This window comes from Mchenga conophoros, linkage group LG7 (genome assembly GCF_057382185.1).
Source record: "Mchenga conophoros isolate Kocher_MC1m ecotype Shallow Benthic linkage group LG7, M_conophoros_male_GT1.1, whole genome shotgun sequence".
NCBI lineage: Eukaryota > Metazoa > Chordata > Actinopteri > Cichliformes > Cichlidae > Mchenga > Mchenga conophoros.
In genome coordinates, this window is record NC_140532.1 from 54,865,459 (window position 1) to 54,892,916 (window position 27,458).

Sequence of the window (27,458 nt, forward strand, 5' to 3'; positions counted from 1 at the left end):
GCAAATACTAAGGAAAAGAGCACCACTGCACTGGATTTTCTATCAATCAATATGCGACTGAAGTAGAGACTAGTGATCATGTTACACCTCCCAGCAACCTCGAAATCCAAAGCTCATCTATTGGCCAACTGAGGCTGGCTCCTAAAGCGCGTTGATCCCAACAGATTCAGATGTTCAAATGCTCAACTTCAAGCATCATTAAAGATTTTCTTTAGCATTTTTAATTCATATTCTGGAACAAAAAAAACAAAACAAAACAAAGCATATGTATAGTAATTGTGTGGGAACATGACCTGCTGTGAACTGCAGACATTTAAAAAGTTTGTGCTTCAGCTTTAGTGAGTAAAGCTTTAGTATGTCATCACTAATTATCTGATATCTGTGTGTGCGTGTTCCCTACTGAGTCCCTAGTTCCCTAATGAGTGTGACTTGCTAGCTAAGCTTACTAATGATAGCATTAGCATTTCACCTTCTCACCAAAATAAGGTAACTTTTTAGGGTAAATAAAATGTAGAAAAAAAAAACCAACACATGACAGAGGCTAAGATGCTGACACTGAGATTAAAAAATGGGTCTGTGCTACTCTGTGCTAGTAGCTCATCGCCTGCTAGATTTCAATCATATAACTTTGAAGAAAGAATGCTAACAAGCTAAACTAAAGCAGACATGGTAATATAGCAGAATAGAATTACCTTTATTTTCATTGTACAACCTCACTTGGGCTGACAAAATCAAGTCGTCATAACATAAAACATTACATTTTCAGGGTGAAGACTTGGTGTAAGGTTGGATAAGTTTCTAGAAGATGAATGTAAGTCAGTGCCATGTGCTCTGAAGTAATGGAAACAACACTGTGTGTGTGAGTGTGAGAGTGTGTGTGCATGCGTCTCCCAGTGTTGGCACCTGCTATAATGGGCTCTGTGGAGGGAATGGGAGAACAGGCGGCTACCTCTCTTCCCCTTCACCTCTCCCTCAACACTCCTGCACGGTGACAGCTTGATTCGGTTCCCCTCACTGGGCTGCAGCACAGTGACATGATGGGCCTGTTCACTTGGTCTTATCACAGCCTCTGTTTGAACAGAGCAGAGTGAGATGAAGGGAACGATGGCGCAGAGAAAAAGAAGAGCCCGGCTCGGGAAACGCCTGTCTGACCTTACCACCGAGAGCGACTTCTCATTAGCCTGTGCAGTCTGATCAACCCCTCGTTCATCTGACAAGGAGCCACGGATAGTGCAGACAAAGATACAGCACGCATAAGCAAAGATGGCAGTGGCAGTCCAAATTATTCCTTCGCTACATTTCGAGTTTTAGTTCTGTCATAACAATAAAATTACATTTACATTTGTTTAATCAACATGTCAGCTTCTCATACAGACTCAAACAAAGCAAATAGTACTCTTAGCAGCTCTTTCTTTATCATCGTCTGCCACTTATTTGATTTATCAGTACCTAAAAAGCCATTCACAGACAACACATGAGCTCTCTCGCTTTATAACCCTTTGGAAGTCTTTACTGTTCAGTTATCTTTTCTGGTGTGCTCTCTTCCACTCTTACAAAAACCAATAAAGGTCATGTTGTGAATTATAGTTATCCAACACTTTTCATATCCCCTCTCATCCACGGGTGAAGGCTGAGCTCTAACAGCACGGATGTATTATAAAGTGATGGTAACATATTCATACTGTATACTAGCCGTAACTGGGACTTCTACAGCTATGACCCACTGGTTTTTAATGGGTTTTTAATGACATCATTAGAACCACAATGATTCTCACTATTGCCATCCTGTTCACCATTATTGTCACCACCACAATCATTATCACCAACATCACCCATTGCCATAATCTTTGCTATCATCATCAGTGCTGTCTTCATTACCATCATAGTCACTATTATCACCATTATCATCATCATCATAAACAACGCCATAACCAGTACTATGAGTAGTAGTGTAAGTGGTTTGGAAGAACTATCCCTTACGCAACATTTTAAGCGCTTGGTCAGGCATTGGAGTTAAATGTGCACACACACATAATAATATATATATTAATAATAATATATATAATATAATATAATAATATATAATATATATTATCCAAGTCATTAGCTTACTCGCTAATGGCTTGCGATTGATAAGTTAATAGCTAGTAAGTGTGGGTTTCATAATAAGATCTGCCTGTTGCTAGTCACTTCCTGTCTCTAGAAACACTCATCTTGAGGTTTTAAAATAGGACTTCACAGCAGCTGCCTCCATCTCTTTAACTATCTGTGGTTTGCACACATGAGCCCCGGACAGTGTCGGGAGAATCCGATTAGAGACTGTTGGCCTTCTTCATCTGATGCACACGACAGGTGTGCTTCAGCTATGTTCTTACTACTGAAAATTCTTTGGTTTAAGTGGGGGAGTTGTCCGGGCACAGCGTGGAGGCTACAAAACACATGGTGACCCCTCGCTTGCTGTAAATTAACCGGACTACTACCTGTGCTCATCTCACATGGGTGATCAGACTTCACATAGACTTTGTACCAAGGTAATGGCAGATTAGAGACTATTTAATGTCCAGGCCAAGTCCCTCAGACATTTCTGGTGTCACGTTTACCCTTGTTGAGTAATCTATATGGGGGAAAAAAAATCAGGGTTGCACAACAGCTTCATGTTTCCGAGGGTTCAGTTGTTGTTATAGCAGGTTAACGTTATCAATGCAATACATTATCAATGGTTAGAAAAAGAATAGGGGAATGCCTACAGTCAGATTTGAGATATTCATTAAGATATTTTCCCCCAATATTTATTTATCTTTTTCCTTTTAAGAAGCTGATTGAGATCGCCCATTGGCTGATTCCAGCCCTCAGGCCATGTTTGGCTCACGTGTGGCCTACAACAAATAATATCACATAAGACTTAAAGTTCTGAAAGTAAAAAATGTTTCAGGAAAGTACATTATGTCAAAAATAAAGGTGACACTTCTTGTAAAGAACCTCACATTTTGTTTCGATTTTTCAGTTATTGCCGTTATTATCCTTAAAGGTACAGTGTGCAAAATCTCACCACTAGATGTCAGTAGATTGCAGATGGCAGTCGGCTAAGTTCTGTTTCCTGACCCATCCCAATTTAAGTGCATAATCCTGGCTATGGTGGCTGCTGTAGGACAAACAACTCGTTCATCTATTCCGTTTTTTTAATACATGGTAAAATGGTAAATGGCCTGTATTTGTATAGCGCTTCACTAGTCCCTAAGGACCCCAAAGCGCTTTACACACTCAGTCATCCACCCGTTCACACACACTCACACAATGGTGATGGCAGCTACATTGTAGCCACAGCCACCCTGGGGCGCACTGACAGAGGCAAGGCTGCTGGACACTGGCGCCACCGGGCTCTCTGACCACCACCAGTGGGTGAAGTGTCTTGCCCAAGGACACAACGACCGAGACTGTCCAAGCCGGGGCTCGAACCGGCAACCTTCCGATTACAAGGCGAACTCCCAACTCTTGAGACTCTTAAAACTATACAGAGCCCAATCACAACAACAGTCACCTCAAGGTGCTTTATGTTGTAAGGTAGACCCTATACTGTACTGTAGTGAGTCTGAGCTGAGTCCTCTGTTTACCTCAGCTGGTGTCCACGTCTATTCGCTGTGGAAGAGGCTATACAACTTTGTGAAAGGAGTTGGATATGAGGCGATGAGTCAGTAAGTGACTCATTGTCATGATCATTGACAATGATCATCATCGACAGTGATACTGAGATGAGTTGTTTAGGTTATCCTGAATTTTTCAAACATAAAATGTAGCTATTTTTGCTGCTGTTAGCTACTATTAGTGAAACTTTCTTTGAAATGGATCCACTTCAAAGACAGTTAGCAAATAAACTCATACAATGTGAGAAGAATGTAATCAAAATGTTTATCAGAGGGAAAGAAACTCGAGCCTAAAATTAGATGATATAATGTTAGCTCATAACCAGCTGTTGTTGTTTAAGACAGGAGGATAGCGTGCCTGATCTGCTGTCAATAAATAACTGTCACAATATCGTGACCTGACTTTAATTCAGGAGATGAGGCCTGAGGTGTGGAGGAAGAGGATGAAGTGGAAATGAGGGAGGAGAGAGGCAGAATGAGAAAGAGATGATAAAAATATACACGTACAAATGTTAAATGGTCATATATAGTTTAAAGAGGTATTTTTAAACTTTGAATTAAAAGGAACTTAAACCGATCTGTAACCACAAACCTTAAAACACAATTAAGTGGGATGGTGATGTTGATCTTACCCACGTTTCTATTGTATAACCTCAAAAAAAAAAAAAAATCACCTACTGTGCCTTTAATGCTGTTAGCCCATGAGTTTAGCTTTAATAATTCTGCTTTCTGACACAAAGAATGGCCAGACATTCCTAAGCTTTATAACCACAATTATTACCCAAGCTTCGTGAAAGAGAGCTGACTTAAAAGAAGGGGCGAGGAAGTGAACTGAGGGGCTGGACCAAGACCTAGTATGAGATACAAAAGGAAAGTTACTGGAGTCCCAGAAGAGTCACATTACCTCAAAAACGTTAAGCTAAGAACTTTAAGCAGAGTAGATTTGCTCCTTTCTCAGATTTAGATGACATAAATGTGGTTTGATCGCTAAGGCCATATTTTATAGATTGACTTACCACAAGCTGTTGTTAGATGTGTAAAAACAATTAAGGGTGACAGAAGACTGATAGGATACAAACAAAACAAAGCTTAAAAAAATGCTCAGGCCTGGCAGATTAATTTATGCCCAGTGGGCTAGACTGCTGTGGAAGTGAAAAAATATTCTGGGTGGTTAAATTGATGCCTGGATATGTTAAAGGTTTCCAACTCAGGGCAATGGGAGATCATTTAGGACGACGATGATATTTTTGTTTTCTTTTCACTTTAGCAAACACATTTAGAAAATCTCCTTAAACTCAGTCAAAAACTCCCATTTTTACTACGCTGTTCACTTTGGAAGTGTTATTTTCCAGACAGCATATATTTTCACTTTTCACATGTATTTACAACACAATTCTTTCCTTAGATTTCATTTAAGTTGCCATAAAAAGTTAATTTAAACAAAACGATGTCTGTAATTTCCTTGAACTGACCCTTTAAACTATCTCATGAAACACACACATATGCACGCGTATTTGATTTGTTTCTCAGGCTGATTGGTAAAAGTCTGCAGTGCATAAACAGCAACTGATCATTTCACAACACGCTAATGCAGTTAATCCTCTGGAAACACAAAATTATGCTCCCTTGATGAGCTGAATGCACTTAAAACACAGACCCGCACAGCAACGAGAAGATGTGTGACATCTGAGGAATAGGTGTCATATCTTCGCAAAGACGTTTTCTTTCTTCTTCTTCCCTGAAAACAATCACAGTGTAACTTCAGTAGACCCATGGGAGCAGTAATTGTGGTGATTATGCTTAAATTGATGCTTCACAGCTATTCCTGTGACTCCTGTATTGTAATTTGATTTTTTTTTCTCCTACTGAAGTTTCTTTTAAATGCTTCCTTGGAGCACAGAGACTAATGACTACATGTTTGCCCAGTGAAATGTTCAATCAGAGGCTCATTATGAGGACAGACACATTCAGCTCTGCTGATTTGATTTTTCACTTTCTTTTTTGGTTTCCCACATTTATCGATCTACAGTCCAGAGGAGATGAGGAGCGAAGGGTTTCTGATAGGTTACTTGCTGAAATATGCTTTTAAAGATGTCACTGATGTAGTCTGAAAAAGTACTTACATGGTATTTCATAAGTGACACTATAAATGAAATGTGTGATAACAGTTAACAGGTATTTTCTATACTAATATATTTTTACTTTTTTAGTGAAAATAAAATACAAAGTAGAATACATATATCGGTTTGTGCTTGTCTTTTAGATGTTTCAAAAATAAAAAAAGTGCCTTAATCTTAGTAAAAAGAGTATTCGCTGCCCGCTTGACCACAGTTTGGTCAGCCGTCTCCTGTTCTACCGTATCCCAAAGCTGCTCTGTTGGATTGAGATCTGGTGACTGTGGAAGCCGTTTGTGTACATTATCATGTCTGAGATGATCTGAGTTTTGTTACACGGTGTTGAAAGATTCCTACCCATCAGAGGATGGGCACACTGTTTTGACAAGGACTGGGAGTAGTCAGCAACAATTCTCAGGAAGGCTTGGGTGTTTTAGCAATGCTCAGTTGGTACTAAGGGGCCCAAAATGCACCAAGACAATATCCCCCACACAGTTATACTACCACCAGCCTGACCCTTTGATATAAGACACGATGGATGCAAGCTTTCATGCTGTTTATATCAAATTCTGATCCTACAGTCCAAACGTTGCAGCAGAAATTAGCACTCATCATACCAGGCACTGTTTTTACAATCTTCTATCATCCAATTTTGATGAGGCTGTGCAAATTGTAGTTTCAGTTTCATGCTCTTAGCTTACCGTCTAACTCAGCGGTCCCCAACCTTTTCTTTTGCCATGGACCAGTTTATGACCAACAATATGTTCACAGACCAGCCTTTGAGGTGTTGCGGATAAATACAACAAAATAAAACCAGTAGCGGTACCCAAAAAAAGAAGATTTATTCATAACACACGGTAAAAGACCTGGGGAAACTGAGTTAACAATAAAAATGATAAATATTTAACGATAAAAACCCTTAAAACCATACATTTCACACCCAAGCCTCAACTCTCGTGGCCCGGCACCAAACAACTCATGGACTGGTACCGGTCCATGGCCCGGGGATTGGGGACCACTGGTCTAACTTGCACTCAGTGTGGGCTGTAGCTCCTCTGCTTCAGTTGCTATGTGTTCAGGTTGTAACGAGTGGCTGTTTAAGCTACTGTTGCTTTCCCATCAGGTTGATGCAGTCTGTATATTCTTTTCTGACCTCTTACATCAACAAGGGTCTTTCTCCCAGAGAACTGGTGTGCAATTGGGAAAATCCCAGTAGATCAGCAATTCAACACGACATGTTCAACGTTACTTAAATCACTTTTCTTCCTCATTCTGAAGCTCGGTTTGAAGATCAGCACCTCGTCTTGATCATACCTAAATACCTAACTGCACTGGGTTTCTTTCATATGTTTGGCTGAGTAAATGTTTGCATTCACAAGCTGTTGAACAGATGTATCTAAAGAAGTGGACAAATAAGAGTACGTTCCAATTTGTTTTTTAAAAAGAAAAAAGAAATCACAGTGAATCCCATTTTTCACAATGAGTTTTTTTCTCTCTCAAAATCTCCAGAAATCTCCACGTGACCATCCAGTTTGATTTCTATCAATACTGCGAACATTTCAACAGGTGATGTTTGCTCAGATATCATTCAGGCTGCAATTTGCCGAACATTGAATTCTTAAAAACATGATGATTTTTTTTTCTGGCTGTTAAATTTCTAACGTTCCAACAAAATGAAACAAGAATTCAATATGGCTTCAGATTTTCTTCTGAATTTCGTATTCAAATTGGCTCATATGTAGGTACATAATCGCTTGTTTTCATCATTTATAATTGTTATACAACAGAATTTGTTTTAACTGGGTGAGAAAACTGAATAAGATTCATTGTGAAATCTGCCAATAAAAATAGTTGCAGTTTCTCATCTGAACTGAACATTTTAATATGATTTTCTTAAAAGAAAATGTGGAACATACTTGAGGTTTAAAGGCCTATGCTCTAGTTTACCCACCCTTCAAATGAAAAAGAAAGCCCGGCCACTTGCTAATTCTTTCAAAGGCGACGTTCTTCACCTTCTATTTTCTTATTCTTTCAAAAGAAGCACAGCTCACCGAGGGCCGTCTTGCAGGTGCTTTTAACAATTGACTCATGCTTGTAGTTCCCCCTTGTTACAGTGAAAGCGTGCACAAAAAGAAAACACATTTATGGTCAGGCTTTAAGAGAAAAAAACCCCCGCCACTAGCCTTTAATTAGCATTTTATTGCACTTTAAAAACCACTCAAGTGCATTAAAAAGTGATCACGCAGTCAAAATGGAGATTGGCTGCTTTAGTAGTGACTAGGGGGTAGTGGGGGAGGTGGTGGGGGAGGTGTGTGGGTGGGTGTTTTTAAAAAAGGCTTGATTGTGTGTGTCTTCACACAGGGGTAAACACATTTTGCACTGAGATACACTCTTTTGCACGCACCGCTGTGATTTATTTGGGGATACACACGCAGCGCAGTTGACAGGTTAAAATGAGTTAATATAAGTTAATAAGTTAAAAGGGGTGAGAAGAAGGTGAGTGCTGTTAAAGTGCTCCGCTGTCCTATTCGCCACCAATTTGCCCCCATAAAGGCTTGCACTAAAGCAGACTCCATCTGACATAGTGGCATATTAGTGGTGCAAAAAGACACATAAACCTCAGTGATTCACGCGCACAAAAGCCCCCTCGCCAAGTCTCTCGACGCTCCTAATGAAGACCTGTATGTGACAGCGAGCGCACAATAAAGCACAGCGAGCAGAGTGCCAGGGCTCTCTGCCTGCAAACACTTTGCATCTGCATCAGCCTTCCGTTCCTCTCAATGATTATAAAAGCCAGAGCGGAGCCTGGAAATCAGAGAAGAAGTGCCTCTGTGTGTGTGTTTGTTTCTGCTTTCAGTGAATGGGATGTTCATTCAAGGAATTTAGTGGCATTTAGAAAATTGACTGTGCCCTTCCTCATGATTTGGTTACTGACAGCGGTCGTATCTGCTGTTTTTCTTCTTGTTACACAGTGCATTATGTTTGCATGAGTTTATTTCCCCTTAGAACACAGTGAATTTCTGCAGTTATTGCTAATAATCGGAGCTTCAACCACGCAGATGAGAACAGTGAGGATTTGTACCTTTTGTTTATTGGTCTTAATGTGCATTCTGGACTGTCTGCCTCTAACACCTCCGGGAAGTAGAGAGTTTACACTTAACAATTCACTGATTAACTGAGAAAATAAACAGCATCAAATTATTTTTGTTGGTATTAGCATCTCTTAAATCTTACTGAACCTACCTGCATTTATCGTGAGGTTTACCAAATGCGCTCTTTCATATTAAAAAACATATAGATTTTGCCAATACTTAACTACTTTATGAATACACCATGATAAAACCTGCCAAATTTGTGATCTCTGACTATCTTCTGACTTAAACTCATAAATTTATAACTGATGAGCGCCAAGGTAAAAAAAGAAAAAATCTATTGTAAATTATAATAATGAAATAAAACATTAAAAAAACATAAAATAAAATAAAATCTGACTGCATGGTTTCCCACCGTCAAAGTCAACCCCCCGCTCATGAATCATCATAAATATCCATGAACAGAATCTGTTTTGTGGGAACAATGATAGCAGTTTCTTTTAATTGTACAAGCTTTGCAAGTAAATACAGGAAACGTCTAATGGAGATGCTGCTTGCATGGATCCAAACATTTGAATCACTCCACATAATGGAGTGACTTCTAGGCTGAAGACTGTGTATACTGAGTGCTACAGGGGGCTGATGGTCAGCTAATCACCGCCATGCGTGGCACTGACACTGTGGAGCTGCTGTGAAGCATTTTTAAGTGTTGTGGCCCGCAGACTCGCGCTCACTTGTTTGTGATGCGTTCACGCATGACTACTGCGCAAATATGGAAACAAACCTCTGCTCAACTGTTTCACTGTGCACCGCTGAATTCTTAAACCCCGGCATGCTGACATTGCTGTGCATCAGTGTTAACTTTAGATGATGTGAGGCTGAAGAAGATGTATTGACCTCTAGTCATTAGATGGAGAAAATGAACGCCTCCCCTCCCCGTGGAAATAAGATAGTGAAGGCAATTTCAGACTGAAGATGGAAACGGAAAGGGTAATCAGCTGATAATTCTTTCTCGAGGAAGTTACTAAATTCACTACATTACTTTTTTCCGAGCTGCACTGTGAATGAATACGGAGTGTGTTTGATAAATGCATGAAAAGAACAGCTGCTCTTATCAGATAACTGTAACTATCACTTTTTTTTTTAATAATTTTTTTTCTGCTCTACCTGAGCATTCAAACTGCTCATTGACACCCATTCATACAAGCGCTTTATTTTCCCTATGCATGCTTTCTATATAACATTCACACTCTAGTGGATGAATCAGAGAACAGCTTGTCAGAGGTTTCTTCCTGTTAAAAGGGAGTTTTTCCTTCCTCCTGTTGCCAAGTGCTCCCTCAGACTGAAAAAAGGGATTGCCCATCTCTTGGATTTATGTAAGCATTTATGTATTTAACACAATTGCATCATGCTTTAAAGTTAAGCGTAACTATATAGTGTAGATACTACATGATATGCAGAGAGGGTATATTAAATTGTTCATATCAAGTTCAAGTGAAGTAAGTCAATAATAAAGCAATGTTAAATCTTGCAACACCGCACGTGATTTTGGCTCGCGCACTTTGGATCTTGGTTTGAGGAAGGCATCCATCTCATTCAAGTTGAGCAGCCACCTCTACTTTTTTTTTGGAATACTGAAAAAAAAAGAAAATGGGTGGTTGTTTTATTTACAAATTTGTACAAAATAATTTCGTGTTTCTATCTTGAACGTAATTAAATCATGTAGGATCTGTATGAAATTCAACAACTTAATTTGATCTCGTTGAGATGTCATGATACAGTCTAGTAAGAGTGGTTAGTTGCTAGTTATTAGAGTTAGGTTAACTGGTGAATGTAAGTGGAAATGGTTGTTTGTCTCTATGTGATAGACTGTTGAGCTGTCCAGGGTGTACCCTGCCTCTTAACCTATCACTTCGGGGTTATTTCCCTGCAACCCAGGTAAAGAAAGGAGGAAGGAAGTTGTTGCAAATCCATTCAATTTTTATGTTAACCAGACTCTAGACTTTGTTGAACAATATGTTAATATGAAGACAACATGTAGTATTTAAGTAACCAATTAGTATTGGGGTAAAAGTTATTGAATAGTGCTGGAATAAAATGACAAATTTGTGAAGGATTAAAATATTCCAAGAGCTCAACTTACTTCATCTAAACATGTTTCAATCATGTTTTATAAACACAAAATGCACAGGTTTATTAAATATGAATAAGTTGTGTTGCTTTAACTTAAACAAGTTTCTGCCAAAGCAAAACATCTGTGTGCAACTAATGTCCACTATTGAATTAAGTAAATCTAACATGCTCTTTTTTTCAGTGCAGGGTGGGTCACCTGATTGTTGAGGGTTTCTCTATAGCTGGTTCTTCACCTGACAATATAAAACACCTGGAGGTTACTGTTGTCGTGATTTGATGGGTTATAAAAAAAACTGAATTGAATTAAATACAGTGTCTTCCTGTCCATCTTGGGCCCACACACGTTGCAGCTCTTCTTTTTGTTGTTACTGGATCTGGAACATCCCAGTATCAGGGATAGCAAAGTTCAAAATCAGATTTGATGGCACATGAGTAACCATCATTTATATTGGCTCTGGTTGCACCACGCTGGCAGTCATGCAGGGTGGCCCAGAGTGTACCCTGCCTCTTAACCTATCACTAACCTATAACCAATCTTTGGGCAAGAGGGCCAATCAATTTCATAATTTCACAATTTTTTGGCATCCATATTTCTCTCCTTAATGGTTGCTGATGAGCTTGTTTTGTAGTTGACAGACTCTGAACTGACAATGCTGCTATAGCTCACCTGTTAAGCTGATGACCCATGTCCTGAAGGTGAGTGACCTCACTGCAGGGCCTGGATTATACCCCAGACCATTTCCTGTGTGTCATCCCTCCTCACTCCCCACTCTCCTGTCTAAAGTCTGCATTGTCCTGTCCAAGAAAGGCGAAAAAAGCCTCTTGCTCTGAAAACTCTTCCTCTTTATCATGTTCCAGATCTTTACTCTCTTCTAAAATCACTCCTGTCTGAGCAGGGACTCTTTTTGGCATCTTGATCGATTAAGAGCCACCCCAGCAAAGCTATTTGTTGTTTCCCAACTTGAAATTTGCAGCTGGGATAGAGTATGAGAAAACAAAGGCTGGGTCCGGCAAACACAAAGTGTAAAACGTGTGGCATTGTAGGAGGAAAAGGTGTAGGTGCTTGAAATGTGACAATGTTCAAACATTGTGAAGGAATAGCAGCTGCACAAAGAAAACATACACATCGTAAGAGCAGGGTGTGAAGGAAGACAAGAGAGTGGAGGGACACCGCGTTTCCACACCTTTCTAACCCGAATGCAACGTATGTAATGTTAACGTGTGCATGTGTGGCAGAAAATAAGCGAAAGGCAAGGAACCTGAAGATGAAATAGTGATCAATCACATCATTTTTTCTTTTAGTTAAATACTGAAAAGAAAAACCACAAGATTAGATTACAAGAAAAAAAAAAAGACAAAAACTTTGCCTCGTGAATGCAGGCTGTGTCACAAGCACTCATCAGTATCTTCCCCTGGACATAAAAATGTATCATCTTTAACTCTTCCTCTGTCCCGCTCTGCAGCCCAGCGCTGTAATGCACCTCATCTGAATGCTAATTTACTGTTTAAAAATCCTCCCTTTATACGCAATGGGGGGGGGGGGGGGGGGGGGGGGGTGAATTTGCTAGGAATCACAGATGTAGAGAGAATCAAACCTGAACTCTCCTTCTCTTGCAGCTCTGAAGGCCGCTTAATTAACCCCCAGGCGGGGCAGGTTTCCTGGCAGCGCATGGCCACAGGCGGCGGACACTGCTCTCAGATTTAAATGCGCATCTCATTTCCACGGTGCTGATCACGCACAGACAGGGCCTCTTTAGCGCAAAGAGAAAAGAAATAGTTGGGGGAAAGAGAGTGTTGCAACCTCAATTCTTCTCCTAAATCCAGCATCTAATCCCCTGAGATGGCCTTTGAGTGGGCGGATCTAGGTCGACCGGAGTCACTTTTTTGGGGGGGTGGGCGGGGAGGCTAAACGCTTTGGAAAGATCCTTTTGTTTGCGCCACGCACACAGCGGAGATCCTTTGAGGCGGCTTAAATAGAAAGCAACTGGCCTTTAATTGGAGTGGTCTGTGAGCAGTTGTCATATGGAAATATTTGAATAGAGATCGTGTGCAGCACTTGAGCCCAAATCCACTGGCGGTTTGGAGAGTTTGAGGACAGCGAGGAAACTGAGGGATTAGATAAATGGACTCGTTCAGCCAATTAACAATTTAAGCGGCTTCAAGAACATGCTGGTTAACATTTGAAAGGAGTTTAAAGGCCCGGCCCCCTCAGACCGACACCTTTGTCACATGTGCTAATAACAGATGTGTCATAATACTGCGGGGGGATTACACGAGAGGGCGGCGGTAATCTTGTTAGGTTAAGATTACAACTGTGATCTGGACGCGATCGTGTGGATTTCGGTTTCGTGCCTCGCGAACGCTATTTGAAGTTCACAGAGAGGGACCCAGTGTTTGGTTTAAGTGTCAACTTGTTCCATTTAGTTTCATTTCTCATTGAAGATGATTTCATATCAGCTCGCCGGGCTGACAAGGTTACACGCTGCATTTGTTTGAGTTTGGCATCTCTAATCATGGCGTTTCCAATTGTGTGATTTATGTTCGCCGTCCAAATGCGGACTATGATTACGAGGCCTGGTGGCGAGCGCAGTTTGGATGTCTGTGGTGGGCGAATGCGGGGGGTGGGGGAGTAAATGGGCGTTTTATTTATCACCGGTGCCACAGCCCCCCTGGAGCGGAAGAGCGCCCTCCCAAATTGAAATATAGCGGAGTTTACTCTCCTGATTAGGGCTCTCTCCGCCGTGCGCAACCCAAGGCTATCATCAAACTGCGAACAGCGGCGCGCTGACACCTAATTGCGTGTGGATTAATGTGGCCCAGAATGACAGCCAAGACACCCCCTCCCCTGCCCAAACCAGTCAGTGCACCTCCTCTGTGGGGACAATGAATTCAAGAAAATCACTGGATTTACGAGCTTCTCCGAGAAATAAAGTACACATTAATGCGTCTATGTGTTGCCTCATTTGAGATCATTGAGCTAAGTGTTATCCACTTCTTAAAATTATTATTATAAAAATAATAATAATAAAACAAGTGTGGACCTGTGCAGCAAGCAAACATAAATCTGACTAATATCAGTTCTGAAAACATCTTCTGTGATCCTTGAGATTAAGTTGCCACCAAGACACAAATCTACAAAACTATTTCAGCATGAAAGCAATACAGTAACCTATATTACAACAGCAGCCTGGATCTGGTTCTGGTACCTGTTGGGTGTCTAGGTATTTGATCTTTAGGCTTTAAAAATGTGTAATTAGCAATAAAAATAGACATGATAAAAAGTTTTGTTATTAAGCTTTCTAAACAAAGGATGCAAGCAATAATAAATATAATTGACAGTGTAGTACTTGCTCAGATGTTGGAGATCACAGATTTCCTCACTCAGCTTCATCTATTTGACTTCTCAGACCTGAACTTCACCAAAGCTCTGAAGGTTCCCTGGTGCACATTTTACATGGCATTATTAATATAGATGTTATAATAGCCGGATATTGTAATTTTTAAAAATGTAAACCCCCAAATCAAGAAAGAACAGAGCCAAACTGGACTACAGACTGAACATGTTTAATCACCACTGACTGTTGTTTTCTTTTAATAAATGTATTGTACTCATGTATTGTCAGCAAGTAAATTACTTAGGAAAGAGTTCTGCGTTGGGTAGTTTGACAATATTACATTACACAATTAAAATAAAGATTGGCTTTATTATAACCACATAACCCCAGAGTAAGTCTGCAGAGGTTAAAGTGACGAGTATCTGAAGTTTATTATTATAAGTGCTTCCTCCTCCTCACACTCACCGATATTCTTCTACAACTTGTTGCCAGAACAACAAACACCATACAGTTACTGTCGGTACACTGCTGATAATGTGGTAATTGCAATTACAGTAACTGTGTGTTTGCTTTTTTTAAGTACAGTTGAGTACCACTGTGTACATTATGTGTCTACATCATGTTCCTGTTGAAATTAAATTTTATTCTTATGAATTTATAAGAATATAGAATATATAAGCATATATAAGAATGACAATAAAAAACTCATTGAACTTGAGTTTGTTAAAGGCTGATGAACTTGGATGATAATGTGACTGTGATGTCTAAAAAGCAGATGATTTTAAGATAAAGTCTGGGTAAAATGAGATCCACAGGGGGAACAAACATGTTCACACATGATTTAACTACTTCTTTAGTAATGTTCATATTTAAAAAGATATAACAAATTATTATCATCTTATAAGTTACAAACATTTAAAGGTTTATACGTGCAATGAATACGTTTATTACAGTTACAGGTACATTAAAAATGTTTGCACATCCTGATTTACTGTCATAATAAGAAAAAAATCAATGTTGTATTTGGATGACACGTTAAGTGTTAAATAGAACTTTATATATATCAACCAACCAGCTATAGCCAAGGAACATGTCTTTATTACCATTACAAATAAATACATAAAAAAATCAACTGTAAATGTGCAGGAAAAATAAGGTTGATAACTATAGCACTGGTTTTTTTTTGGGTCTTTCATTTTTATAGCGCATGAAAGATTAACACCAATAACAAGAGAAATACTGATGTACTATCAATAATCACATAAAATTATAATTCCTCTTCTTGTACACTTACAGAATTAAAAATCTGATATCTAAACCAACAATGTGAGCTTCCTCTGGTTCATTGGAAAGTCATGGATAATGAAGAATTCCAGTACAACACTTTTTACTGAACTCCGTGATTTATAGCACAGAGGGATTGGAAATGTATAGATATATATTTTCTAATAAACAAAACTTCCTGTTTATTTCTTTTACTTTCAAAACTGAGGGCTGTTTATCTCACTTGTTTGTTTCCCATATGCTGAACTTAAATGTAAATAGGAAAGGTAAAGTTGTGTTATCAAAAAAGTGACCCCACCTCCACTTTTTTTTCCTCTTGAGATCAAAAACCTCCAACCTGATGGTTTATGTGTGAGTGTGCGAGGTACCTGCCTGGCTGGCCAGCCGACCCTGGAGGCAATCACCTGAGCGTTAACATACAAACCCTCCATAAAGCACCAGCAGGCTATGACCTTTACTATAATTCATCACACGGCGCGAAGACAGAGGGGCCCTTCACAGGCCAGTAATTTGATTACTATAACATCTGTAACATCAATAATGTCCGATGAGATTGTTTTGCGCAACCAAACATGCAGAGGCCATAAAGGATTGCTGTGGCGGGGAGGGGGGAATGAGGGTTTGTGACATTTAACCGCGTGCAGCCAGTGTATAGCTTTATGAGTGGAAGATGATGGTCGTGCTGATAGTGATGACGATGGTGATTCAGCATGATTTGGCATCACCTTTTACGCACAAGTGTCAGTGCGGGTCAGGGATGTAGACTCAGTAGGAGTAGGAGCCCTTAGCCACGAAGTCGTGAATGAATTCGGATCACTCACAAACAAGCAAAGCCAAATTATTGCGCATGGCCTAGAGAAGGGTGAGCAATTAAGCACGCGCTCCCGCAGAGCTGTTTGTGACGTAACAGCGACAGTATGAGAGAGAGGGAGAGAGAGGGAGAGATTGTGGGATATAAATGTTTTGCTTAACCAGAGGAAACACTGTGCCCGCTAACCGATCGTCGAATCCATTAAGCTAATTTATTAAATGCAATTTGCCGTGTGTCATTGAGCTGAGTAATGCCGGGGAGAGCTGAAAACGGGGGCGACAAAGGGCCATTGGGCGGGACAGCGGGGATGCAAAGCCCTGACACACGGAATTAGAGAGGAATTAAGAGACTCATTGAAGAGCTGCTTCCAGGATAAACAGCACAGCCATCAGACAGACAGACAGACAGACTCAGGGAAAAAAAATCCAGCGGCCTCTGAGCCCCTCAGTGGATTTCTGCTCTCTTTTCCAAGGTAGTTTGATTATTGAATTTCCATGTCCAATAAAGCCTATATTTAGCCAAGCATACAGCTTTGATTTGCAGGCGCTTATTCCCACTGGCGACCATGCATGATTAGCACTTCTCTCTAGAAGCTAATATGCTCGAGGTTGTTTTCCTCCACGCACCTTGCATTAAATCATCTTCCAGTGTGTTTTGCAATCCTCTTTGTTCTGCTCTGCAGATTCCTTTATTCCGCAGGTATCCCCGGTGTCACCAGGAGGCATTCAAGGCCCCTATTTAACCCACAAATGCAAGCTTGACATTTTCCCCCCAACTAAATAGTTTTTTTCCTCTCTCTTCGAATTCCTCTCTCAAATCCTGAGCAGGCTTTTAGTCTCACCCGTCACAAAAGCGTCTTATGTTTCATCGTTTTGACCAGTGCAAAAAAGAAATGTGTTCCAATTCCCACACTGGAGAAATAAAAAGAAAAAAAATCTAATGCGCCCCGGTTATTAGCTCAGGCAATCTATTTGTGTGTCAGAAAACAAGAAGAGCAGAAAAAAAAAGAATATATAGGCTTTCTTTTTCATTACCAAACATTACAACCTTATTTCCATCACTGCACCGTTAAGTAATTTGCGGGGGAAAAAAGCCAACACAGCCTGGCGGCATTTTCGCTGCGTGTGTTTAAACCCATTACTTTGCCTTTTAATCAAACGGCGCGCTGGTGTCAAAAAGCACTATTTTCTCCATGCATCCCCCCGGTTCCAGTTCACTTGGTGACCTTGAAAATGTTTGCTCTTCTAAACGTCTCCCTTCGCCATCCCCTGCATCCCCTCTGGGCTCCGAACCTCTCATCAATCTCGGGGAAAATTTTTATATATATATATATATATATATATATATATATATATATTCGCGGATTCATGGCTGGACAGCCCGGGCGCGGTAATCAAGTTTAAGATGATGACGGTGCCGACGATGGTGTGGGGCTTTGAGGTGGAGCCATGATTAGGTGAGCAAATGACCTCGTGGGATTATCAAGATACTAATATCAACAAAAAATATATTATAGTTCCAGAAAGGCGCGAGTTAAAGCCCCCCCCCCCCCCAAAATGATTGATCGCATTCATTTATGTCATTTAGATTTATACGAGTTTCAAAAGGGCCCGGATTATTCATGAGAATTTGAGGAAAGGACGACGACAGGAGACTTCACCTGTGCTCATGCTATCTATCTATCTATCTATCTATCTATCTATCTATCTATCTATCTATATATATATATATATATATATATATATATATATATATATATATATATATACACAAATGTGTGTGTGTGTGTGTGTGTGTGTGTCGATTAGCCCAAAGAATCAGATGTAAATTAATAAAAGGGAATAACTGTTTTGCTGTCACCATATCAGATGATGGACTAGTGCTTCAATTACACTGCTGATCGGTTGATTTAACCCTGCGAGTGCAAAGGTGAGAGAGAAGCGCGTGGCCAGGCAGCACGTGATACTCTACTACTAGTGAGCGTGCGCGTGCCAAAGCGAGACTGATGTTGGGAGGGAGGGGTAAAAAGAGGGAGGGCATGATGTGAGTGTGAGTGGAACAACATTGGGCCGTATGATTTATCGCAATGGGAACGCGGCTCCCGTTTTTTGGTGCCCGGCCTGTCCTAACGCATTTCGCTCCAGCCATCAGCTATGATTAAACACCTGCTTTTGCGGGGGAACAAAGCGCACTAATCCAATATGTATTTCTGACATCTTAAATATCACCCAATCCCCTGACATCACGGGCTGGGCTTTTTCCAGGGGATGGAATTCTAAAACATATTTTTCTAATTTATGGACGGACTATAAATCAAAATTAAGGCCGGCGCACAGCGAAATATACATCAGTGCAAAAAAAAAAAAGACTGGAAAAAAAACTGACGATGAAGGAGGCTTTCACAGCTATCGCACACACAACACTGAATGCCCTTGTATGCTCTCTCTATCTCACAAACACACTGTGGTGCCTCTTGATAGATTCCTTGATGTGTCACATTGTTCGTAGTGAAATACTGATCCAGTTTTTTGTGATGATGATGTGTAACATATATATTTATTTGGTCAGAACCTAATGGCAGCACACAACCTGCTTTGTGCTAAGAGCCCATTCAGCCATTTGAAACCCTTCAAATGTTCATTTAGCTCCACAAATCGAATCAGGACTAGTGATAAGTCACTCATTCGCGCCTTTTAAACGTGCTCTCAGTCGATTAGACACAATTTAAAAGCTAAACTGGACAGGGACCTGTGGGCTCTTCCTTAATTAGTCTGCGATTTACATCCCTCTCTGTTGCCTATACACACCATGCACCATGGGGAGCTTTCATCGATGGTTTCAGAGGCACATTTGGTATTGTGTTGCACTTTTTATCAAGTAGCTGAGTACTTTTACATGGTTGTGAAGTACTTGTAATCCACCTAAGGGGATCAATGCATCAATACATGCAAAACCTAAATGGAACATAAAACGATGCCAACACGATGGCCGTGACATTAAATAAATACTTTATTTCTATTTCCTGACAATTTTCTATTGGAAATGTCAAGATATTTTGAAGATAAGCCCATCTTAGTAACCTAGGCACCACAAATGTTGCATTTTTCTATTGTAAATGTTAGCAAGACACTGATCATAGTCAGATTTCAGAAACATGGAGCAAAAAATTAAGGTGTGTTTGTTAGTGGTTGACATTTGGTTGACAGTTGTAGTAAGATGACACTCATCAACAATCCTGTCATTTCTTGTACTGCATTGGTTTCAACCCCAAGTCGGCCTTTTACATTGTTTCAATAAATATCAGCTTTACTTCTTTAATTTAAGAAAAACCAATTTTTCTGTCATTGCTGCAAAGTTGCAGCAGTGTTTCCAAAGGTAATGCTGAATTTGCCCCCCGGGCTCCCCCACCCTCCCACCTGCGGTCACTGTCCCCCACCCCACCGCTAAGGTGACGCTTATTGTATGTGACTCTTCAATTTCGCTGCTTCCCTGCATTTACAGCACATTTCTGCCGCTGTATTACCGCACTATGAACTATCTCGACAACCGCTGTTTGCACCAGGTAATGGATTGTTTTTTTCCTTATCCTCTGGACCCCACTGCTATTGTGCTGAGAAGCCATTTCTGCCACAAAAAGAAGAAGAAGAAAAAAAACACCCATAAAGCACAAACATTATTCCATTTGTTCTTTTACTTGCTGCTGGAATTCATGCCCTTTGTGCTGTCCTAAGTAGCTCTGTGTAGAAATTAGAAACTAACCCAGATAATTGTTTATAGTGGCCTTAATTAATGCACTAATGACTGCATTTCATGCCTCCTAATGAAAATAAAGTATATTTTCAAGCATATAAAGTTTGTGGCCAATAGGGCGGATAATTGTCATAATGTCTGCTTATTGATATTTATGTAAATAAACGAGTTTCTTTAATCCAACAATTTGAATCTAGTGAAAATGTTCATTACAATGCACACACGGTGAATCAATGCAGCATTAAATTTTAGCACCACAGACAGCGCACTTTAAGCTGAGGACGTATTGGCCAATTTGCATCTAAAACGACTCTGTCAAACATGTTTTGGTAATGCGTTTATGAATGTTATTCAAGCATTAGTGTTGTGGATAAAGAGTGATATTAAGGTGGGTTATTTTCCCTCATAAACACACGCTTCAGTTAAATAGTCTGGACTGGGAGAATGTTAAGTCCTTTAAAGTGGGCTGAAGTTACAGACTTTAGTGCTGACAAACTGGATAATATCCCTACTTGGCACACAAATAACAAAGTCAGATGAAGACTTTGGAACATAATAGTCCCGTTGGATCTCTTCTGGGCTTTTGGGCTTTTTTGTAGGGAAGCCAGTAACACAGCAGGTGATCCGTTTCTCTCCTTCAGAAATGATTCTAAAAGGTTTTGGGGAAACAGGTGGCATTAATTAAGAGAAGAGTGAAAAATGTTGACGTTCCCATCCATTCAGCGAATTTTATGTCAGACAGCACAATTTAATGGTGATGTCGATGTACACAAAATGAATCCTTTAACTATGATTTTCATCTCCCTGACAAATTGGGTTTCTTTTGCCTAACATGTGTCCCAGTGAAGCTGTTTTTCATTTTTCACCCTTGCGGCTCCCATCATCCACCTTTCTCCTTCCTAAAACTCCTAGTACTGCAAGTGTCCTTTTCTGTCTCATCTCATCTCAAGGCTTTATCACAAATATGCAATGTTAAAAAGCAGTGCGTTTGATTTAGTATTGCAGTTAATCAATTAATATACTTTCACGTTACATTAATACCAACTTCACTTATTTCACAGCTATCTATCTAGTTACTTAAAAAACTCTTACATTAATAATTAGCTAAATTTACCCTTTTTAAGCAGGAATTGGCATTAATTATAGCTCATTACTTTATATAGTGCAGTATTGGTGCTTTCAATTGAAGATCAGTGTATTCACATATGTGTGCCAACCAAAGACATTTTACATATACAATTTACAAGGTTATAGTTTACTTGTACTTCTTTTCATTCTTTGAAAAAAATTAATTCTACTGCACATACTTTGCGAATGAGTGGTTGGTGAATATTCAAGGTTTTCCTAAACCTACGATGAACTCATCACATAGTTATATGTTAGCATAACTTGTAAATCACTAAAAACCAGCAATCAGTGACTGGAACTTAAGATAATTATAGATGAATAATAATATAATCAGAGGCATAAGTAGCTTTTATAAATTATTGAGGTCCAGATTTTTTTTACTCTTTATGCACCATAATAAAAATGCTCCAATGAACAGTAGAAAAAGCTACACTTTAGAAGAGGCTGGGTCCTGGAGTTGCAATACAACCAAAACTTAAACTCAAAATCAAAACCAGAGACAAAGAAATATAGAAGATGACTGTTGTGTTTATAAAACAATGAAAAAAAGTAATAAAAGTTATTTCATTGCTTGAAATGAAAATGGCACGATGAAAAAAGTTCCTTACTTCCCTGTGGGGTTTGTATAATTTGTAGAATTCCCAAAGAGTCTTTCACATTAAAAGTCACGTTGAAAATCAGACATTGATTCATGGCATTTTTTACTGTCTTTGTTTAAAAAAGCATACTGAAGTTCAGACCTTGATGACATCGTAGGTGGTTACAACCATGAATATAATTATATGTACATGACTCTAAATAATACTTTTATAGAGTGAAATATAATGTTATAATAGAACTCTTAGATTATCCAAACATCTCAGTCACCACTGAATACATGTACTTTTACATTTTATTTCTTTTATATGACATAATAGTGAATTTTTTTGCATGCATTCACCATTGGTGGAAAATAAGTTATTAGAAGTGCTATAAATACACACACAGGTATATTTTGCACCAGGAATCGCTGTGCAAAAATTAAGGATAGGGATGAAATCAGCTTTATGATTATGGACTGAGATGATTGAGCTTAAACTAATGTGCTTCTTTGAATAGTGGCAGTATTATTTTTTTGACAGTGACTGACTGAATGTGAGAAAGCTGAACCATACTGCACACATGAACTATAATCAGGTCATCACGTGTGATTTAATAAAGTAACATTTTATACAATATTTTGCTCATTATACTAAATCAAAAACAATGAAACAAAGTATCAAATACTACTCATATAGTAGTCACCATTTGTTCTAACTTGAGATGATAAAATGATAAACTACTGGCTACACAGTGATGCCACAATAATAATAATAAAAACAATAAATTTAAAATATAAGATGTTTATGTATCATCAGTGGCATCAGTGCAGTCACACGGATAAAGTAATGAAATACTTCTTGCAAAGCTGCATTTTTAAAAATACACGGCATTATGTAAATTAATGTGTTTGTATATATTTTCCAAAAAGCCACATATAGTAACAACACATGTACAATGTCAAGTAACTGCTAAAACATTCAAACACAGGCATCCATGAATCTGTGTGCAAGAGAAATGAGAAGTGCGTGGGGAGATGATTTTTCATTTGGTGTTTCGCTTCAGCTCTGCCCCCTTCTACAGAGGATCCAATCAATCTGCCAGCTATTAAGTTTGTTAATTGATAATGCATACTAATTAGGCTGTGCGCAGTTACTTTGGAGACTCTGAGGAGGTAATTGTAGGCACGAGTCCAAATGGAGTTTAAAACAGCCTGTGCCAGGTAAAAATTCATTAGGCGGATAGATTGGAGAGGACGAGGAGTGGGAGGAGGCGTGGAGCAGAACAGGTGGAGGTGGGGGAGGGAGGAGGATGGGGGTCAATGCTAATGCCAGTCTATGGAGAAATTTCCTGCCGTGATCCAATCATTGTTTCTTTGCTGCGCGGTTCAACACTTATGGAAAGAATTTGTTGTTGTTCTATAAACTTCTCCATTCAGCTGGGAGGTCAAGAAAGAAACGCTGAACTGACTTTTCTATTCTGCGTAAGTGAAACTTGTTTGATCGTTTCAAACACTGCAAAATATGTCATTCTTTGGAACTCACATTTAGGGCCGCGGTTCTCTAACTCGCTTCTCTCCAGCACCGCCTCCTTCGCTTTGTTGCCCTGAGGCTTGTGTGATTGACATCCATTTAACATAATGAGACCTATCTTTGGGATCCATGCGTGACAGCTGTGAATCAGCTGCTAATTGAGACGGTTGTGGTGTGTTTACTGTCCCCTTTTGGTGTCAGCCCGATGACCCTTTGAACTGTCTGTCAGTCTCCTCGACAAATGAATGTGTCCCTCACCGTGAGAGGCATGTCTGGGGATCATGTCAAAAGCATGTTTTACAGCTCGGCTCAGTGTCTTTGTCACTGAGACAGAGTGACAGAGATATACTGTGCAGGAGTGGAAATAGATTTGGCTTAGAAGCATCTCCACATCCCTTTAGGACTCAGAGATTGCAAATGGGAATTGTATTATAGTGGACAAGAGTGCATGGATTGTTGTACTATAACTCACTTGAATCCAAATCAGCGGTATAAATGGCCTACTCCAGAGGGAACTTCTGCAGTAGACAGGGCCTACATGGAAAGATGAGCAACTGTAAGCAGACCTGAACAAGTCTGAGCAGAACAGTTAACTAGATCAAAATAATAAGTAGAGAAGAGTAGCTCAAAGAAATAGCTGAAATTATTAGCTAGGGGTACAGATAAATAAATAGACTACACACATATGCTTTTCTACTCTGAGCACTCAAAACACTTTCCTACTTCCTCCTTAACACAGTCATTTTATTTTTGTTTTTTAAACAAATTCAACATTCACAAACACATTTAAATAGATGATGCTATGATGATGATGCTACTTGCAGCTAGCTTGCACAGGGATACTTCAAAAATAAAGAATAGAGGAGCCAGGAATTGAACCATTAAACTTCTAGTTAGTAGACCGCTATCTCCTACGGCAAAATTAGGAATTAATGTTTAAATACAGTAGTTACCTAAAACTTAAATAAAATGTTATCAATTAGCTAACTAAAGTTATAGCTAGAAGTTGAATTCTTTAGCAATATCATTATAGATAAGCAAAGAGAAAAATAGTAGCTAGCTAAAATTATGAATAACATGTAGCTTATATAGTAGCTGTTCGGTTCTTTAGCAATATCATTAGGCCTATGAATAAATTAAATATAGTAGCCAGCTGACTAAAATTGTGAACAAAATATAAATTACCTAGCTAAATTCACGGCTAGCATGTCAGTTATTTAGAAAGAATATCATGGATTAATAGTTCAAATTGCAGGATAAAAATACTGACTCAGTTATCTAAAAGTGCTAATGAAATATTAGTTGAACATAGGAAACAGGTGAAATTGGTCGCTAAAAACTACAAGTAAAGATATGAATAAAATAGTAGCTAAAACCAACACCGTAAAGTATGTATGGACTGTTAATACTAATAAATCTAGCAATTACTGAAAAAGGGTTGACTAAAGGTTATCCAGACCCAGTTTAAAATGACTCCAGCTGAACTCATTTGAACATGAAAGATGTTGAGGGAGCAGACATTCCTGAGTCCATCTCACAGGGCTGAGTGAGTAGATAAAAACAATGGGGACCATCGGCCTAACTGAAGAGAAAATAATCCAAGTACACACAAAAGCAGGCATCTTGAGTACAGTGTTGATGGGACTTTTTCTGTCAGACAGTCACCTTTGTTTTTGTCTGTTTCCCTGTTTTTGTAGCTGACAAAGTGAATTAGCTATTCTGCTGCTGTAATATGAAAAAGCAGGACAATTTATGGCATCCCAAACTCGATGAAGAGAGACCGTAAACTCTACAAATTGCTTTGATGTTCTGCTGTTGTCACATTATTTATCCAGCAATATCCTCCATTTTAAATATCGACGGCCGCCTTTTGTTGCGTTAATAATAATTCATAGTGAGAGATTTCACTTGCAGTGTGAGCCTATCCTTCACTCTTTTCCCCCCAGTGGTCACTTGTTAAATAATCTCTCTCTTTCTCTCTCTCTCAGTTTCTGTTTCTCAGTTTTGTTTGTTTCACGCTCGCCTCACGGGACACCCAGAGACAGACAGCCTTGCCAGATTCATTTTCTGATCAAAGCTGTTTGATTTGGTCAATTTTGCCACATTGGAGACGTTCTCTATTACTGAGATAAATAGCCTCGGGCTAACTGTCAACGAAAACTTGTAAGCTAATAAATTATTCCAATTTCTTCCAGCTGGATTTCTCTTGGGAGTCAGCCTCTAGGAAATACACTTTTTGATTAGTAAATTTCTGCCCGAGTGTGTGTGTGTGTCTGTTTGGGCGTGCAAGCATGCGCATGTGTGTATGTCCGGACATTCGGATGTGTCGTTTTTGATTAGCGGGCAGGCTTCTGGAGTGGAAGGCGGCAGAGGGGGCTGTCAGGAGAAGGAGGCCTCTAATGCATTATGCATTGACAAGGCTTTGGATCCTGCCACCTTCGCTGGCACGCCTGGGAGAGGAGGCTGAGTCTGGCTCACCTAAGGGGCTGCTGCTGCTATATGCTCTCCTCCTCCCTTCTTCTCAGTCCTCACTTGTACTCGTGGGAGAGGAAACTTTGACAGAAGCCAGCCCCCGCCGTCTTCAGCACTTCTCCCCTTGGACAACCCCCAGGTGTGTGCTCTCTCTCACTCTCTCACTCTGTTTCAGACTGACACACAAACATGCACATTCAAGACAAACACACACAGCTAGACTTTCTTTTCTCGCTCTTGGCCTGGAAATGGGCCGATGGGCAGAGAAAGTGTGTCATCAGCAGAAACGGACAGAGTGAGAGGACATGACTGATAGGCTGGAGGAGAAAATTGATCGGCTCCACGTCTCCGAGCCAGGCGGTCTGTCCTCTTTCCATCGCTCCATCCCTCCACCCCCTCCCATCCTCCTCCTCCTCCCTTGGCCTGTCTCCTCACTCAGCTAGCCCTGGTGACTCAATAAGGCTCAGCATGCTCCACATCTCTAGCCCTGCTCGGCTGGGTTTGGGCCGGAGCAGATAAATAGGTGTGCATGTGCGTACGAGCACCAAAGCCACACACACCATTCATCAACCTACCAAAACTGTCCCTAGATGATTACCTCTTCCAAGCTCCCCAAAACCAGGGGGAGGGAGATAGAAGGGGGGAGATGGTAAATGAAACTTTTGAGGGGTCAGTGGTTTTGTACTTTGGCTATTCATCTTCTCTCTCACCTCGCAGGGCTGCAGAACGGCAGGAGTGCTGCTGGGTAATTACCTCTCAGCGTGCCGCACTGCTTCATTATGTCCTGCAACTCCAATCCACTGAAACATTTGTAATTTAGTCTGGGAAGCTTCGCGCAGGCCATGCTGAGAGCAAGATGGTTGTGTGTAGATGCCTGCAAATGTGTGTGTGTGTGTGTGTGCGAGAGCAGCCGTGTATGGTGTCTGTGTGCCTCTGAGGGTAATATGTGCATGCATATTATTGGTTGGGATCACTTCTATCTCTAGCTAGCCCATTTAGGAAATGATTTGAAATTTAATTCATCAGCGGCAAAGATTGCCCATTATTTTCGATGAGTATTGTTTTTCAAATCTGCGATTGAATTTGCATCCACCAATCCTGCTAGAGTGCCGTATACATGATGCTTATGGAAGAACAACTTCATCTTAATATTGTATTATTTTGACACGCTCTGCAACTAGTACTTGAGGTAATTGACCAAAACAACCATTCTTCATGCTTGACTTCAGGAGAGACTCTGGAAATCAAGCTGGACTACAACAGCTATGTCTCCAAGTTCCACATCTTACCTGTCATGACCTCTAAACCAGGAATGAACCCCTACCATACACACAGACCAGTCATAACATACCTCCAGCCCCCACAGAGCTGTCGTCCATGCTGAGGCCCGGCGTCTCAGATGTGGACTCAGATGAGAGGACTGATGGATGAACAGGCCTTTGTTTTGACAGAACCGACGGGACTGAGGTTACAGTCCCTGGCACAAGTTGTTTTTTTCGTATCTTCTCTCTGAGAGAAAACACAGCGCTGTCACTCAAATGTATATGATACGTGTTTTACCTCTTACTTATCTCAAAGACTGCTCAA

The 27,458-nt window shown here is 40.1% G+C and overlaps 1 long non-coding RNA gene across 1 annotated transcript; it reads right to left on the reverse strand.

Annotated features, from left to right (window-relative positions):
• Positions 1–890: 890 nt before the first annotated feature.
• On the reverse strand, positions 891–27,458 carry LOC146571171 (uncharacterized). Its single transcript, XR_014893077.1, has 3 exons — positions 27,223–27,458; positions 23,872–23,933; positions 891–1,069 (listed from the first exon to the last, which is right to left on the reverse strand). It is a non-coding gene; the product is annotated as an uncharacterized LOC146571171 (long non-coding RNA).